Source organism: Ambystoma mexicanum, chromosome 8 (assembly GCF_040938575.1).
Source record: "Ambystoma mexicanum isolate Mex_15411 chromosome 8, UKY_AmexF1_1, whole genome shotgun sequence".
Taxonomy (NCBI): domain Eukaryota; kingdom Metazoa; phylum Chordata; class Amphibia; order Caudata; family Ambystomatidae; genus Ambystoma; species Ambystoma mexicanum.
In genome coordinates this window covers 1,438,927,198-1,438,944,901 of record NC_090929.1, presented here as the reverse complement: position 1 = coordinate 1,438,944,901, position 17,704 = coordinate 1,438,927,198, and the positions used below count along the sequence as shown (strand labels likewise).

At 43.0% G+C, this 17,704-nt stretch overlaps 1 protein-coding gene across 1 annotated transcript in view; it reads right to left on the bottom strand.

Annotated features, from left to right (window-relative positions):
* SLIT1 (slit guidance ligand 1) overlaps nt 1-17,704 on the bottom strand; it is a 1,063,959-nt gene that overhangs the window by 337,115 nt on the left and 709,140 nt on the right. The window lies entirely within an intron of this gene.

Genomic DNA, 17,704 nt, shown 5'->3' with positions numbered 1-17,704 from the left:
GGTGAGGCAACAGGTGGGGAGAGAGCACAGTAGGTCTGAGTATGCATCAGCACACCAACTCTCCCCTCCCCCAACGTCTGCTCTGGGGTATTAGTGGTAGTAAGGAGTTTCTTTTGAATAAATATTCAAAACACTCATATACATCAGCAATAAATCACACCATTTTACAGACTATCATAACTCATTAAATGCATTATCCTATGAGTAAAATATTAATGGTTTAAACATGAAATGAAAATATAAAGTTAATACTATTATCAAACCCTCACTAGTGGCATAACAATTAAAGTGAATAATTAAAAGATGTCATAACACAGTAGTAAAAATGCTCCTTTTAAGTCAAGGACGTTTTAAATGACGTGTGCTGAAGATATCATTCAGGCTCATTTGTGGATTGATAGACCATATTTGCCCCCCTGATAAACCTACCTTTAACCAACCCCACATATATTTCTAGCCAAATGTGTAAACATTTGACTAATTTGAATTCGACAAATTCTCCTTTGACAAAACATCCCTATGCCCTCCATAAATATAAGAATTTGCCCAGGAGCAAAGTACCAAATCTAAGTTTCACAAACGGTACTCTCAGATAGGGAGGTTCAATCCCATCTAGACAGGCTTACACTCTTACAATGTCCTTAACATATAAATAATGATTCCCCAATGTAGAACTGCAACAGAGTTTCTGTTGATCAATCAGTGCAGTTATTAAAAGCAGTTTTCACAACTTATTTGGTGCGTATGTCAATCTCCTCAGGGGTATGCCAGACATACTCTAATTCAAGAGCTTTGCCCTAACCATAATCTCCCTCGCCCATAGCAATAAAGAACCTCCAGGGGTACTAATCGGCTCAATTAGAACTTCACTCCAAAGTTTGACCCAGTAGAATAGGGGCTTATAAAGATCTTTATAGTAGATGCCCCTGCAGGACAACTGTAGATGTATAGCAACATACAATGTCAGGACTACCAATCCATTCTCAGCTTGTACCAAAGGCATGATATTGCCTTTCCCAGGCATCTCAGCTCTGTACAAGCAAGCTGGCCCACCCTAAGATTGGCGGACCTGCAAGCCTTGGTTAACCAGCTTTGGAGAGAACAATTCTTGCATCCCCCTGTCTTGTAAGAATAGGTAGACTTTTTCCAATCTAAGAGCACCCCAGCCAATCATGGCTAACGTGAACATCCAGGTAGTCATAAGTGTCCACATGTTCAATTATTTATGAAGTGAGGGTCAATATCATCTTGAAAATGCGCCATCACCATGCACTTTGTTTTCCTTATATTGTGTGCTCCATCAATTGGCAGATGTCATGAAATGTATCTAATAATCTCTTCACGTCTCTGTGATTTTTAAAGTACGGTCGCATCGTCTGCATATAGCAGAATGCCCTCATTGCAACCAGTTAATCTTGGCACATCAACATTTAGGGTAAAAAATCCAGCTGGTAAATCATTCAGAAAAAGAGAAAATAAAAGAAGGGCCCTGACACACCCCTGGGGTACACCATGATCAACTAAAAATGGCTGTGAGGGTTCACCCAGGGGCCCCCACCTAACTCTGGCAATATTCCAACTATAGGAACCTTGCACAGCCATTAAGATGTCTGATGCAAAATAAGTCTTACACAGGGACAGCCACATACTGTGACAAGTTACAGTGATGAATATTGATTTGAGTTTTTGTTTTTTTAAAGAAAAGACATTTATGGATGATCAAATTTACACAAAAGACTTGATCAACTGTGGACAGTCTTTTTCTGAAGCCAGCCTGCAAACGTGATAAAAAGTGTTCTCTGTACACCATACTATTAGGTAGGAATACCTCATAAATGTTTGCAGTAAAACCAATAAGCATTATGGGGCTATAATTTACAGGATTTCGTTTTCTTCCCTTTTCAAAAACGGATTCAATAATTGGAGAGCTCCTCGTTTCTCTGAACATTAATGTAAGATTGAACTGACTGTATAATTTCTGAAGAAAGGAGGATCCATACAGATGGTTCATTATGTATTAGTAGGTCAATGGGAAGAAAGTTTAGACCAGGATATTTCAGTGCTCTTTGGTTGTCAAGAGCCAATGTGACGTCATGCATTATCACGGGCCAACGTAGTTCTCCTCAAGCTTACAGCTCATCTATCATCGCCACCAGAATACATGGTTCTAAAGTGCTTAAGCCAAGTGTCACCAGTTATATTTAATCATGAAAACTGGCAAATGGCCTGGGCAGCCTTCCATTCTATTATTTTTCAGCCTTTCTCTCCACTCCATAAGCGGACAACTATATGCAAATTAGACTTGGACTCACCCGAAAGGGGCAGGCCAGCCAGAACTGGTAGGTTACATCTCTTCTGAAAAAGACTAAAAGTGACCCCAGAAAAGTTTCATCCCGATTGGGCATTATTCTTGAGTCGAAGCTTGGCACCTTATTCTGTGCACAACAATTTTTCAAATGTTTTGGGAATGAGTAAGATGCCGTGTTTTTCTATAGTGCAGTGAATCTCAAATAGTTCACATTACACTGAAAACAAATATATAGTCTTATATTTTGAACCAGAATTTCTAACCCATCAATGCATGCACTCGTGAGGTGATCATGCTTACCACCGCCATTGTTCTCCTCTTTTATCACCAGCTGCTCCCCTTCACCATCTCTGACTCCACTCTTCTCTACAACCCCCGGGTCTCCTGTTCCAGGGAGCACAAGCTCTTCCCTTTATGTCATACATCAGTCTTCACAGCACTCTTCTTTTTTTTTCCACTCCAAAGGAAGCACTGATTTCAATACTTTCCGTTATTCCACCCACTTACTATACTTGTATGAAATTGTAAATGTAGCGAATAATCTGCCAGGACCATTGAGTTCCTTAATGCTTCAGCAACACAACTGAGAAACTTAGACAAAGGAAACGATAGCATTAAACACGTAAATGGTAGGTGGTTATCCTGCACTAAAGCTCCACTCTGAGCCCACGCCAGGAAGATTCAGAACTAGAACACATCTCTAACCATTGTGTTATCTTGCTCAATATAGGTCCAATAGCATGTTTCCCTTCAAATTTAAAGATCTGTACTTTTGTAATTTTGTTAATGGCAATTCAACTTTTTGACGCTGCCTTCCCTTGCAAACTTATATTAATGCTCCCCTGCTAAGTGTCAGTGGGGAATTGGGGAGGGTGTCGATTAATCTAGGTAATAATCTCAAATATATTTTTAAATGTGTGTATGTCTGTCTGTCTGCTACAGAAAGGAGGTGCAACTATCTAGAGGGCTCCAAAGGATTCTGACAGGGGTAACATTTCAAAAGGAATCCAAGGGTGTAGTTGGAAGTTGCTGCAGTGGCGTCCCTGGTGAATAAAATCAAAACAAATGGGTATTTTGATCACTTTGAAGTTACTTAAGTAGTGCCCCGGGCTTATGAAATCAGAGATGTTGCTCATTTTGCTTAACGATCATCGGCCACAGCTATTTTCCTTAAGAAACAACCTTAATAAAAGCTACAAATGCACCAAACATTAGTGCAAATACTCCGGAAGATTTAACACAAGAAGGTGTGGGAAATGAGTCTTATCAACACTGAAGAAGTATACATCCCCAGTGACGAAAAACCTGCAAACCAATCATAATACCACCCAAGAGACAATACACTTTTGGAAAGTCGTCTAATGCTCGGCATGAAGAGGGATCCAGGGCAACGGAGACAGATGAACAACAAAGTCAAAGACATCAAGCACAAGTAAGCAGAGAGGCAGCACTGAGACAGCAAGACTGATCTGAGTAGAGGCAAGCCAGGCAAGATGCAGTCTTACGGTGCTCGCCGTAACGGGGCACCCTCAGCAGCAGTGGAAAACCATGTAAGAACTTTGGTTGCTGGGTAGCCTGGGCAACACCGGCTATATCTGCTAGTTTGATATGCTTGACAGGTCCCCCACTGTGGCCAGATGAACCCTAAGTTCTTTCAGGCATATTTGGCAACTATTGAGAAGCTTTTTTAGCAAACGTCTTCTATCAATATAGAAAATATTCATTTATTTTGCTGAAAGTCTTGAAAACATGCCATGGGTGTGCACACAATGGAACATTTCCCACAAGAATACAGAGACTTGGTAAAGGTGTATGAGACATGCAGCTGTTCAGAGAACTGAGCAGGAGGCATTGCTTCGTTTAAAAAACAACCTGCATGGAACTACTTGGCTTCGAGTTCGGACTGGTATGCCACAAAATGTACAGGCAATCCACAGGTTATGTTCAGTTTACACTTTCACAACAAAGTATCATCAATATCTATGAAAATATGATCTGACACAACCAAGCCTTCCTGCCCTATTGCAATCTAGCCAGCGTTGTCAGGAGACCATAGAGTAAGCATGCACAAGGACTGAAATCAAAGACAATTGACCATAAGGTTTTGAGTCGCCGGTGAGAACTATCAGTTACATATGTTTCAAACTCACTGCCCATTGCCATTATCTTCAGTTCCATTACACAGTGAAATGGAACTGAAGATAATGGCAATGGGCAGTGAGTTTGAAACATATGTAACTGATAGTTCTCACCGCGACTCAAAATCTTATGGTCAAACTTCATGGTTTCTTTTCCTATTTCCTAGTGTTCCCCCTCTCTGCCTTCCCTTTAACTGGGTCTCTACTGTCACCTTTCCCTCACCTTCCTTTTAGTCTCTGCCTGCATCTACATTGTCTCTCCTGTTTTTCTTAAATCTTCCCGTTTGTTACTCTCTGTAGTCTTTCCTTGTATATTTAGACTTGCTGTCCTACGTCTCAAGCGTAGCTCTTTCTTGATCCTGTTTCTCTCCCCCCCATCTCACTGCATTACCAGTTGGATCTCTCCTCCTACCCGTCACCCCTCTGCTTACATTCCCATTCTAATGCTCTTCCTCGTGTGTAATCAACTCGTCCATAATCCCCAGTCTGGGTTCATGCTCTTTCTGCATCCACAGCCTGGCTCTAGTTGTAACATCACTCTGTCCTCTCTCACTGCACGCCCAGACTGGTCATGTCCATTCTTTTGTCGTTGTCAGTCTAATGATTTCCTCTCTTTACATCGCCAGTAAGGTCTGTCCTGTCCTGTTACATCTCCTGCCAAGAGCTTCCTGATTTTTTCTCTCCCACTCTCTCCCTTGCTCTTTCGTAATCAACCCCAACCCATCTCTTTGTTTGGCCTACACTCTCTATGCATGTCTGGTCTAGCTATGACCTCTATCTTTTCCTGCTAGCTAGATGCTCTATTTTTATATCATCAGTTTATTCCTGCCTTATCTCTCTATAATTCTATAGTCGCTATTTACTTTTGTCTGTACTTGGTCTACTTGGCCTCTCTCTTTCTTTTTCTCTCTCGCTTTCTCTTTCTCTCTCTCTTTCTTTCTCTCTCACTCGCCCTCTCTCTGCATATCTGGTCTAGCCATATCTTCAATTTATGCATTCCAGTTCTTGCTATGTCATGTCATTTCATATGTCCAGTCTAGCTATGTCATCTCTTCTGAAGTCCCCAATTTAATTATTTCCTCTCTCCTCTTTCCCAATGTAGGTCTGTCTTTGCACCCATTCTTCATTCTTAGTTTAGCTCAGTCCTCTCACTTGCTATGCATTACCAATCTAGCTCTATCCTCTTATCCATCTTGAATTACCAGTCTAGTTCTATCCTATTACTGGCTCTGGATTACCAGTCTATCTTGATCTTCATACTCGCTACGCATTACCAGTCTAGCTCTTCCTTTTACTGGCTCTGGATTGCAAGGCTAGTTTGATCCTCATGCATTGCCAATCTAGTTCTCTCCTCTTACTTGTGCCAAATTACCAGTAAAGAGTTATCTTCTTACTGGCACTGGATTACCATCCTAGCTCGAGACACATACTTGCTATGCCTTACCAGTCTAGATGAAACCTCTTATTTGCTCTGCATTAATAGCATTTCTTAGGGGTCTACAGCATGCATCTCTCCAGATATTTTCAAATGTGTCTCCCATGATCCCTCATCATTGACTATTCTGACTAGGGCTGATGGCAATTGGAGTCCAAAACACCAGGAAAGCCAAAGGTTTCAAACCCCTCATCTAGATCTATTATACAACAAGCTCAGGATTACCACTCTAGATCTACCCTCTTACTCATGGTGCATTAGCACTCTATCTCTATCCACTTACTGATTCTGCATTGCCAGTTTAGCTTGAACCTCACTCATAATGAGTTCCAGTCTAGATCTTTCCTCTCACTAGCTCTGGATTACCAGCCTAGCTCGATCCTCATATTCGCTAATGGGTCTAGCTAGACACTCTTCCTCTCTCTGCATTGACAGTCTGGCCCTATCCTCTTACTAGCTCTGGATTACAAGTCTAGCTCGATCCGCTTACTCGCTGTGCATTAGCAGTCTAGCTATATGGTCTTCCTCAGTCTTCATTGACAGTCTAGTTTTAGCCTCTTACTAGCTCTGGATTAACAGCCTAGCTAAAGTCTCAAACTCGTAATGCATCACAAGTCTATATATATATTCTTCCTTACTCTGAATTGACAGTCTAGCTCTATCCTCTATTGGCTCTGAATTACCAGCCTAGCTCGAGCCTCGTACTTTGTAATGTGTTGCCAGTCTAGCTATATCCTCTTACGGGCTCTAGTTTACTCAATCCTCATACTCACTACGCATTACCAGTTAAGCTTTATGCTCTTTCTCACTCTGCATTGACACTCTAGCTCTATCCTCTTACTGGCTCTGAATGACCAGCCGAGCTTGAGCCTCGTACTTGGTAATGTCTTACCAGTCTAGCTATACCAGTCTAGCTATATCCTCTTATGGGCTCTAAATTACTCAATGCACATACTCGCTACACATTACCAGTTAAGCTATACGCTCTTCCTCACTCTGCATTGATAGTCCAGCTCTAGCCTCTTACTGGGTCTGGATTATCAGCCTACTTCGAGCCTCATACTCATAATGCATTTCCAATCTATATATATATTCTTCATCACTCGCATTGACTTTCTAGCTCTATCCTCTATTAGCTCTGGATTACAAGTCTAGCTCTATCGTCTTTCTGGATCTGCACTACTAGACTATTTCTATTGTGTCTAGCTGCAGCTGCGTCCTTTATTCCTGAATTCCTAATATAGCTCACTTTTCCCTTGGCATGTTTAGTCCAGCACTCGTCTCTCTTTCACTCGGCATTGCCAGTCAGACTCAGTTGTTTTTCTCGCAGCATCCCAAACCTAGTTCTTTCCACTCCCTACATCCGTAGGCTAGTTCTGTCCTCTGGTCTATGCAGGAAAGCAATATGCCCTCTCAGCTGTGCTTGTGTATAATGTTCATCGGTAGACAACGAGCATGGGAAGTCCTACAGGTGGGCAAAGTGTTCAGAAATATATGCAGACAGGCTCCACACACTTACCCCACAGGCAGGTTTTGTCCACGGACAGCCCTCAACAACGATCTAGCGCACAATCCCCTCCTGCAGGTATGTTATGCACAACTTCTGCCTGTCCAGTCTAGATGGGCTGTCTCTCCTTGCATCTCCGAATTGTGTGCCTTCACTTTGTTCTTTTTTCACATTATGTCCCTGTTCCTCTGTGCCCTGATCTACCGCAAATTGAAGCTCTATTTAAATAAAGGTTATTTGCATAGTTGCTGCCAGTCTTGTTTCACTGAGGGCTGTTAATCCTGTATAGTGCCCCCTGGAGAGTTACTTGAGATTTTCTTTTTCTTTCCTTTTATTGGTGATTTATACAGCAACAACTACTAAAAGAAATCACTGCAATGTTTGAGGGACGGAATGATAGATACAGGGAAACGTACAGGGTAATGCTGAGGTGATAGGTGAACAATAGCTTTGTTTAGGTGTCAATGCAAGTCTACCTTTTTTAAATTATTTATTTGCCTACATATTGCAAGGAAACAAGCACTTTTGGTCACAAAAAGCTAATAACGCAGATAAATGGGAGGTAGTGAGCCTCTTATAACGGCGGAACTTCAAATGACAGGGTTTGAGAAGGACAGATAATGGGAACAATATGGTGGGCAAACTTAGGACCAGTAAGTGTCAGTGTGTAGGCAGTCTAGCCAGCCAGCATGACCTGTGACCTCAAACTATTAAGTGTTCGTTTGGTAGGGAAAAGGGAGGGAAGAGTCCTGTTAGCAGTAAGGGAAGGTGTAAGTATTAAGGCTGGAGTGGTGACTCAAGAGGATAGTTTAGAAGCAAGGAACTGGGCTTTCAATTTGCTTTTGAATACATCAATGTGGATCATGTTTCGAATTGCCGAGGGGAGGGAGTTCCAGGTAAGCGGAGCAAGAAGAGTGAAAGGGCGGAAGCGAAAGGAAGCACAGGGTGGGTGAAACTCTATGTGCAACGGACATACATGAGTGCCAAACTGGTTGCAAAGGCAGACCTTCACGTGGCATTGGATAGTAAAGAAGCTACTAGTTCAGATGGGAGGCTAACACAGTGGGTGGGTCTTCATGCGTGTATAAGGTTTTTCAATAGTAATAGTACTAGTAATATGAAACTGAAGATCTTCCCTGGGTTGAGTGCCTTCCAAAGGCATGACCTTGGTGTTTACAATATTGTTGTGTCAGTTCACGTTTTCCTTGTGATAGTTGGTAGGAGGAAATTTGCTGGGAATGGTTTTGGAATTCTTGTTGGTTGGTAGTGTGTCAGGTAGTGTGGTGGCTCGTTTGGGCCTTTTCTCTAATTTCCGTTATGAGGAAGGGTTAGAGTTTTGAGGATGACATTTGCCTGCACAGTCTGCTGGTGGAGGGCTTTTTGGTGGTGTGATGTGATCCCATAGTTTGAGAACTTAGGATAGGTCTGGCAGCTTCATGCATAACCAGTTGTGGGTGAGTAAATGGTTTAGCGTTTGGGGAGGATCCGGGCTTGGATAAACTCTGTTCGAAGTGAAGGAATAAAACGAAAGTGTGACTGATAGGCCTAGGATGTAGCAGGCGTGGAGGCAGGACTACGAATTGTATGCATTATGGGATACATTTTGTGGGGTGATCTCTAGGATAAAGAAAAGCTTTCTGAAACAGAGTCGCACATTTGGGGCCTCCACACTGTGTGGCCTAGTGGCATTCACCAGGTAAGTTTAATGGCTAAGCATGATATGACAAAATACTGCAGTCAGCAAACATGAAAATAGGTCAGGGATAGCACAATGAGATAAGCGCATGCACCCTAAAAATCATTCCCCAAGTATTCTAGGAGAGTTATAATTGTATATTATTTACACCAATCCTAAGAATATAAGAGGAAAGTATTTTTCTTCGGGGCAGGATATTTCGCACGGCCAGTTCTTCACGGGCCGGTTCAGCGCGGACGTTTGTCTGCATGACCCGGTTTGGTGCACCCTGTTCGGCGTGACCAGTTCAGTGCATTTTAATAAAATAAAAAAGATATAGTTTAGAGCCGTTGTGAACCAACCACAAGGCCACAGCGATCGTACCGATTTCATATGCATCAGTGTTAGGAAGCCAGCTCCGACACAGATGTGCTTTTATAGGTACGCTTTATAAAGATAACTACAAAAAGGACCCCCTGCACAGCCTCTCCCCTTCAGGTCATTCTCCAACTGCTGTGCCTGGAACCCGGAACATAACACGACTATATACATTCTATATGGAGTGTCCACTGTTTAACACTCCACATAGCAATACATTAAGAATACATTACAACACGTCTCCCTTGGTTTAACCACCAACACCCCTCTTCAGCAAAACACCTCTATTCTTATTCCATACCTGACCCCCACTCACTCTGACAGCACCCCTCAGCAACGCCACAACAAGCACCGAGTCAGAATACAACATATCACCCTTTCTCCTCACTACACCCTTCTTTATCGTCACCCAATCACCACATTCCACCCTTACCTCCTTCTTGCCACAACTCCTGTTTACTCTCATCACCCATACTTCCTTATTCTTCAACCTTCTTCTCAACTCCTCAATCAAACAGTCCAACTCTCTCACTCATCCAAGCCATGGGGGACACACCTGTGTATTTGCCTTCTGACCTCTCATCAACTCAAATGGACTCTCCCTGGTTGCAGCATGAGGCGACAACCGCAGGGCATACAACCTCGCCTGAATAGTCACCTTCCTGTCCTTTCCACATGCACCCGCCATACCAATTGCCTCCATGATGCACCTGTTTACCCTTTCAACCATGCCATTTCCCTCTGGGTGATACAATGTTGACCTATATTGTCTTATTCTACACCTCTTCGCATACTCTGCAAAACAACCACCAGTAAACTGAGTTTCATTATCTGTCAGTATGCTTCCTGGCACTCGTTCTCTAGCAAATACTCCTTGCATAAAATCCACAATTCTCTCTCCACTGACACTGCAAACAATTTCATACTCTGTCCACTTTGACAATAAATCCACAAGTACAATAATATATTTACCACGCTCATCTCCCAAATTCACTGGACCTAAGATATCAACTGCTACATCCTCCCAGACTTTTCTCTGAATCTCATCCTCCACCATAGGTTGCTCCTAGGCCAACTCTCCCTTATCACCTTTAGCACACTCATTGCAATTGGCCAACCTCCCCTCCACTTCTCTGTCAAACCCTGGCCACCAACACTCACTCCTCAAGATACCTTTTGTTTGTGTGACAACCACATGTCCGGCATGAGCCAAATCCACAACTTTCCCTCTAATCGACACTGGGACCACCACACGCTCCTACCAAAACAAGACACCATCAACCATGCTTAACTCACCACGTATTTCCTAATAAAGCCTTTCACCCGACCGTAAGTCACTTTTCCTAGGCCATTCCGAATCCACATACCCTTTAACACGTGGTAACACCTCATCACTTCTGATAGCGCTCAGCCATTCTTCCTTACTCACAATGCCCTCATGGTTTACAAATACCATTTCAGAAATGTCAACAGTACTTTCATCCGCCATATGGCTACCCATCCTTGATAGACAATCAGCCATTACATTCTCCTTGCCTGGTATAGCTTGAATTTCAGATTTATTTCCTTGTAACCTTTACCCAACTAACCACACGTCTCAATACTTTGTCAAGTCCCTTGCTCTCAAAAATGCATTTCTAAGGTTTGTGGTCCGTCCTTATCACAAACTCAGTTACCCACACAAAATTCCAGAACTTTTGCACAGACCAATGAAACGTCAACGCCTCCTTTTCCAAAACGGAATAATTCCTCTCCGGACCTCTCAAAGCTCTCGATGCATGTGCAATGATCTCAACTGCACCGTTGCCTACCTGGGACAACACAGCTCCAGTACCATCATCACTCGCGTCCAAAGTAATCACGCTTCTCCTATGCATTTCAAAACTCCTCAAGGGTTGAGCTAAATCAATGTCCTCCTTTATTTTTGAGAATTCCCTCTCACACTTTTCACATCAAACAAACTCCTCCCCTTCTTCAATAATCTCCTCATCTCACACAGTTTATCAGCAAAACATTTTACAAACTTTTGGTAGAATCCAATCATGCGCAAGAATGTGCATAACTCTCCTTTACACTTTGGTCTTTGAACACTCTTAATCAAGGCCACCATACATGTCTTTGGTTTCACTCCTTCCACCAAAACCTCATGTCCCAAATATTCTACCCTGCTCTCTAAAAATGCACTTTTCCTTCCTCAACTCAATGTCACGCCTCTCACCTCCCCAATTCTTAATACTTGTTCCACAATTCTATCATGGTCACCCTCAGACTCCCCACAAACCAGCACATCATCCTAAAAACAGCACACACCTCTCAGTCCTCTAAACAATTTGTCCATAACCTTTTGAAATATTGAAGATGCCAACACCAAGCCAAATGGCATTGTACGAAATTGGAAGATCTCCTCATGTGTGATTAATGCAGTTAGTTTCCTACATCCCTCCTCCAATTCTATCCGATGGTATGCGGATGCCATGTCTAATTTAGAAAAGACTCCCTAATGTCCAATCATTGCTAACATCTCACCCATGTTTGACAACGGATTTCTATCGACTACCCCACATTTATTTAGTTCGCAGAGATCCACACACAATCTCAAATCCCCCAAACTCTTCATCACAACAACTAGGGGTGAGATCCATTGCACTCCTCCTGCCCTCTCAATGATACCCATCTTGAGTAGCTTTTCAATTTCACATTTCACCCGTCCCCAACTCCATGGGAACAGGACGTAACTTTGCTGACATTGGTATATTCCCTTTTTCAATATTATTTGATGCCTCATCCCATTCACTTTTCCCACACCTTTTTAAAATACTTTGCTAAATCTCTCACATACTGATGAACCCACATATAACACTTGATCATCTGTATTGGGATCCAAATTTATTAGCAATCTTTTTTGATCTCGCAACCCTAGTAAGCTTAAACCCTTTTTAGTCACATAGACTTTCCCTTGTGAACTCCTCCCTTTGAATTACAGTTTTGCAATAAAATACCCAAGGAGTTTAATCTTGTCTTTATTGTATCCCCCAGGTTTAATATCCGGCTCCACAAAGTTCCTCACATCTCCCTCGACCTCTTGTTCAAAGACATATACTGGCATTAGGGACATTTTGGATCCGTGGTCAGCCATCATCGACACTTCCTTCCCAATCACACCCACCAACGCATATGGGTGCTCATATTCCCCCTCATTCACACCTTGAATGACATTAACTGTAATGTTTCAACATGACTGTTGTCCTCAGAGGACTCTCCTTTTCCTTCTTCTTCAGTGACGTATAATACTTTTTTCTTGCTAAATTGAACGTTTTTGAAGCAGGTCGCAAAAGGTCCTCTTTTCTTGCATTTGGCACATACAGTACAATGTCCTGGACATGACATCAATGCCACAATGTGAGAATTGCTGGCACACTGGAAATGCAGCTGCTCTTCTTTCTTTTCTCCAGGTCCTTTTGGAAACTTCTCTTTCCCTTTTTTTTCTGTCTATGTTCGGCAACACTTAACACTTTCACTTTTCTTTCACAGTTTTCCTTGTCTGAACGTTTTGCTACACACGCCACAACGTGTACCACTCTTTTAGCAATATCTAGCACTTCATCCAGCATTGGCTCATCTTTCAGCCACAACACTTCTCTAATCTTGTTGCTGTTGCAATGGATCATGAATTGATCCCTGATGTGCTCATCAAATGATTCTCTAAACTTGCATGACAAGGCCAAATGGTAGAGTGCTGTTACGTATTCCTCTACACTCTCCCGTTGTTCTTGCGCTCATACTCCAAAATGGTATCTTTCTAGGATAGTGCTTGTCTTTGGGTTGAAGTGTAAATCTAATTTGAGTAGGGCCACATCAAGGGCATTCCCACTGCGTCCCCCACCATCGCCAACAAGCAGAGGCAAAGTATCAAAAATGTGCTGTCCTTCAGATCTAAGAAAATGCATTAACAAGGACAACTTCCTATCAACATAACATGAGTTGCCACAAACTGCTTTAATATTGTGGAAAAGCCTTTTTTCCATTGGGCCCATTCCACCCTAACAGGCCAGGAGACGCCATAAACACTGGGGGGAATTGCCATAGTGCTATCCCTCTTTTTATTTTTTTTAAATCAGACGCTCAAATAACTACTTTTACATGCTCCAATGGTGCGGGTACAAGAGCTTCACTTTCTTTTTTTGTGGGCTGTTTGCAAAACACAGGCCCAGCTTCCTCTTTTGTGCCGTTCTGCAATCCAATATCCCTTTATGCGTGCATACGTCTTATTTGCGCATGCGCACTGTGTTCATGTCTTCCAGGTCGGGCAATGTTTAGGCCAGACACGCGTGCGCTCTAAACAATGGTGAGGACCAGGCTTCAATCAGCATGCAAGCACTCTTTTCCAAAATGGTCAGCTCCTTCCTTTTGTGGCACACTTACTTGAGATTGCAGTGTGTATGGGCACTCCTACCTCTTCAACACCGGCGGGTGGAGTGGATGCAATTGAGCCACTCTCAGTTCACCAACAGTCCACGCTGGGGGTCTGTATGGTTTACGTCCTCTTCAAATGTATCCCATCCTCGTCGCCATTGTTAGGAAGCCAGCTCTGACACGAATGTGCTTTTTATAGGTATGCTTTATTAAGATAACTACATAAAGGACCACCAGCACAGCCTCTCCGCTTCAGGTCCTTCTCCTACTGCTGTGCCTGGAACATACCACAACTATATACATTCTACCCAGATATAAGTAACTGATGCATATGACACCAATAAGATTTATATGTCCTTGTGGTTAACTCTTCAGTCTCGCAGCCCTGCAGGCCAGAGTTTGCAACACCTCTTCCTATTTTTTTAAAATGTTATTAACATAGTGACATTGCCGCCCTAAAACATGCTGGCACCAAAAGATCCCTGCGCCAAACCGCCCTGGGTGTACAGGATGCACCGAAATGGAGTGTACCATGTTTGATTGTCTGGAGGGTGCATTTTTAGGGAAATTTAGCCACCTTTTGGCCATTTGCACTGCAACCTTAATACTGGCTACAGTCTGTAGTTGCCATTGAAAGGCCCAATCAGTCTTTCATCTTCTTGGTGTTGATAAATTGAGTACCACTAAACTGAGTAATAACATCTATTATTATGGTGTTTGAAAGTGGGAGGAACCTGGCATAAAATGCTATATAATAATACATTTACTATTTTGTGATTGTTTAAGGGCCTTTGGTCTAGTCACCCTATGCTTCCCAGGGTCATGCAGATGTGGACCCCTTGCTCACTGTGCTCAGAGGCACAGCTCCACCTCACTAATGAGGCCCAACAAGGCTGAAACATGTGTATGGTGTTGCTGTTGGTACTCTTGTTCAGAGGGGAATTGCCATAGCATTTCTGGTGCTGGACTGCCCATGTGGGCAGGACAAAGACTGATATGCAAATGGGTATTTCCCATCTGTGAAAGGTACAGTGAGCTAAAGTGTAGCTGCGGACTCTCCAATGGGTGCCTTCCCAAAGAACAGGTCAATGGGCCGTGTTCGTTCTCGCAGATGAACGCCTATGACTACATGTTGTTTATTAATGACTACAGTCTGTAGTTGCCATTGAAAGGCCCAATCAGTCCTTCATCTTCTTGATGTTGATAAATTGAGTACCACTAAAATGAGTAATATGATTATGTGAAGCTGAAGCGGTCGGTTGGGGTTGTGGATTTTGACCAGAGAATGGACTTGAGTTTGTTTACTAGAGGGCCAATTGGGAGGGAAAGTGGCTTGGCCAGTCGAGTGTATAAAGAGATTGTGTCGCATTACAGTGGTAATGCTTTGCTTAGAGAGGAGTGGGGTAGGAGAATTGGTTTGGATATCTCTGATGACTCGTGGCGACGGATGTGTGAAAATGTTAAGTTGTGTTCATTAGGACTTACAGAGAGGTCGAGATGAATCAAGATCCTTAATCGGGTTTTTTGGACTCCGGAGAGAATGGTGAGGAGAGGGATGTCGGAGAGCTCAGATAGTTGGAGGTGTATTCATGTGGCAGGTACATTGGAGCTATGCTGTGGGACTGTCGGTTGGTGAGGTTGTTCTGGGGTAAGGTTGGTCGGGTGTGTGATGAGGTGATTGAAGGCTTGCCTGCTTTGGATTTCAGATTGATGGTATTGGGGGATGATGAATCTTTGGAGGATCTTACTCAGAAGCAGAAGAAGTGGTTGTTCCATGGGGCAATGATCGGTAAGAAAATTGTTTTGCGAAATTGAAATCGGTATTGACTCTGAACATTGAGACGTGGTTGACTGAAATGCAAGATTCGGCGGCTGTGGAGAAGACGCTTTACAGAAGGGAAGGGAAATTGGGTTTGTTTGAGAAAATCTGGGGTAAATTTCTACGGCTATACTAGACTTGGTATTGTACTTGTGTAAATAGGGGTTGGGGGGTGGTAATTAGGGGGTTTTGTGATTTAGATTAGAGGTTATGTTTGGTAATGTATTACATTGTATATAGTTATGTTATGGACTGTTTTGATGATTTCGGAAATATTACACATTTTATGGAGTGTACTCTACTGTATGAGATTTTGAATTTATGTAAATAAAGTTTCAACAAAAAAAAGAACAAAAAGATCTTGGAAAAAAAAACAAAAAAAACTGAGTAATATCACCAATTATTATGGTGCTTGGAAGTGGAAGGAACCTGGCATAAGGCGCTATATATAAAAATAAAATGCAATAAAGCCCCTAAAGACTGACAATGCTGGTCCACAGTAGTGGGTCAGAATAAGGGCCCAATGGTGAATTGGTTTCTCCAACAAATAAACCTTGAGAAAATAGAGCCTATTTCTCAGGAGAGCTAGGCAGCACGAGGCCACAGCCATCCTGATATATTCCTATCATCTAGACGCGTTAGCACTTTATGATCATTTTCATGGTCGCACAGCATAAACTGAGGGTTCACCAGCTGTTCCGCTCCCTTATTAGTAATGCAGAAAAAGGACATTATTCACAATGGCATCATAAAAAAAGGAAAACGTGCGTGATTTATCAGTGTGCTCTTTATTCAAAGAAGCGTGCATGTGTTTTATGCTGCTCGGGCTTCACACACCACTAAAGGGAAACGCTGCTCTCCCCTGGCGATAGGATTCCTATGGCAAGCAGTAATTCACCCTAATTGGTTCACTGTACTTCCTACTTTACTCGCCTCCCCGGGCCCGCCCCCTCCCTAACCCGCTCACTGGAGCTCTGTCATGACTTGGGCAACAGGTGCTCTGCCTCGTCAGGGGAGGGGGCGTGGCCTGGTACTCTGATCCTCACTCTGGGAACTGATTTGTCTGGTTGTTTAGTCTTTATTTGAAAAGGCCCCCACTGCCAAACATCCGCTTCCTGGCGCCCCCAGACAAGAATGGAGGCAGGGGCAGGGAGAACAGCATTGCAGCAGATTGAAGAACTTAATACAAGGGTGGGGTACGGTTGCAACAATGAAGAGATGATCTTTCATCCCTTGGAGCGATCAGAGGGGTGAAGATCTTGAAGACGGGGGAAAGTGGGGGGTACATTAGTGCTGAAAAACCCTTTACGTTTAAATGGTAGGGCTTTATTTTTTAAATTATTCCGTTTTGAACAAATACGTTTTAGGTGCTTTTTGGAACCTAGAGAGGGTCCCTTTTTTTTGCAGTCAGCAGAACCACTTGCTGTATGCTCTTCCTCCATGGCTCTTCCAGGGGTCGAAGTGGGCGGGAGCCGTTGGGAGCTTTGCTACTCTACTTTTTTAAATTAAGTTTTACTGTTCCTATATTTTTATTTTATAAAGAAACCATTGCGGAATGGATTTGTTTTCAAATGAAAGTGTAGGAGGAGTTGAAACGCACACTTCAATGCACTGCACTGATCGTTCCCTTCAACAGCAGGTGTGTTGGAACTTTGGATTGCAGATGGGAGGGGGACAGCAATGCGGTTTGTGGGGAGCTGGGGGAGGGCATGTGGGAACATATTTCCTCTACTTCTTTTTGTATACTCCCACCACTGGGCTATTCTTTTTCAAGGAGACCTGTGTTCAAATCTTAGCTTCCCCATCGGTGCGCAACAAAATCTTTGACTTTGCTTCACTTACCTGCAAAAATGGGAGCCCTTGTTAACAGGTTGAATTTCAGAATCAAAGAAGGCTGTAGAAATAGGGACTGTTTCGTTGAACTTAGAAGCTCCTGGGATGAAACATTCTCTGCGTCGCACAGAGCCACGCGCATTGAGTCCACCAATAATGACAGAAGGGAGCTAAGCACGGCGCTACACAAGATCACTT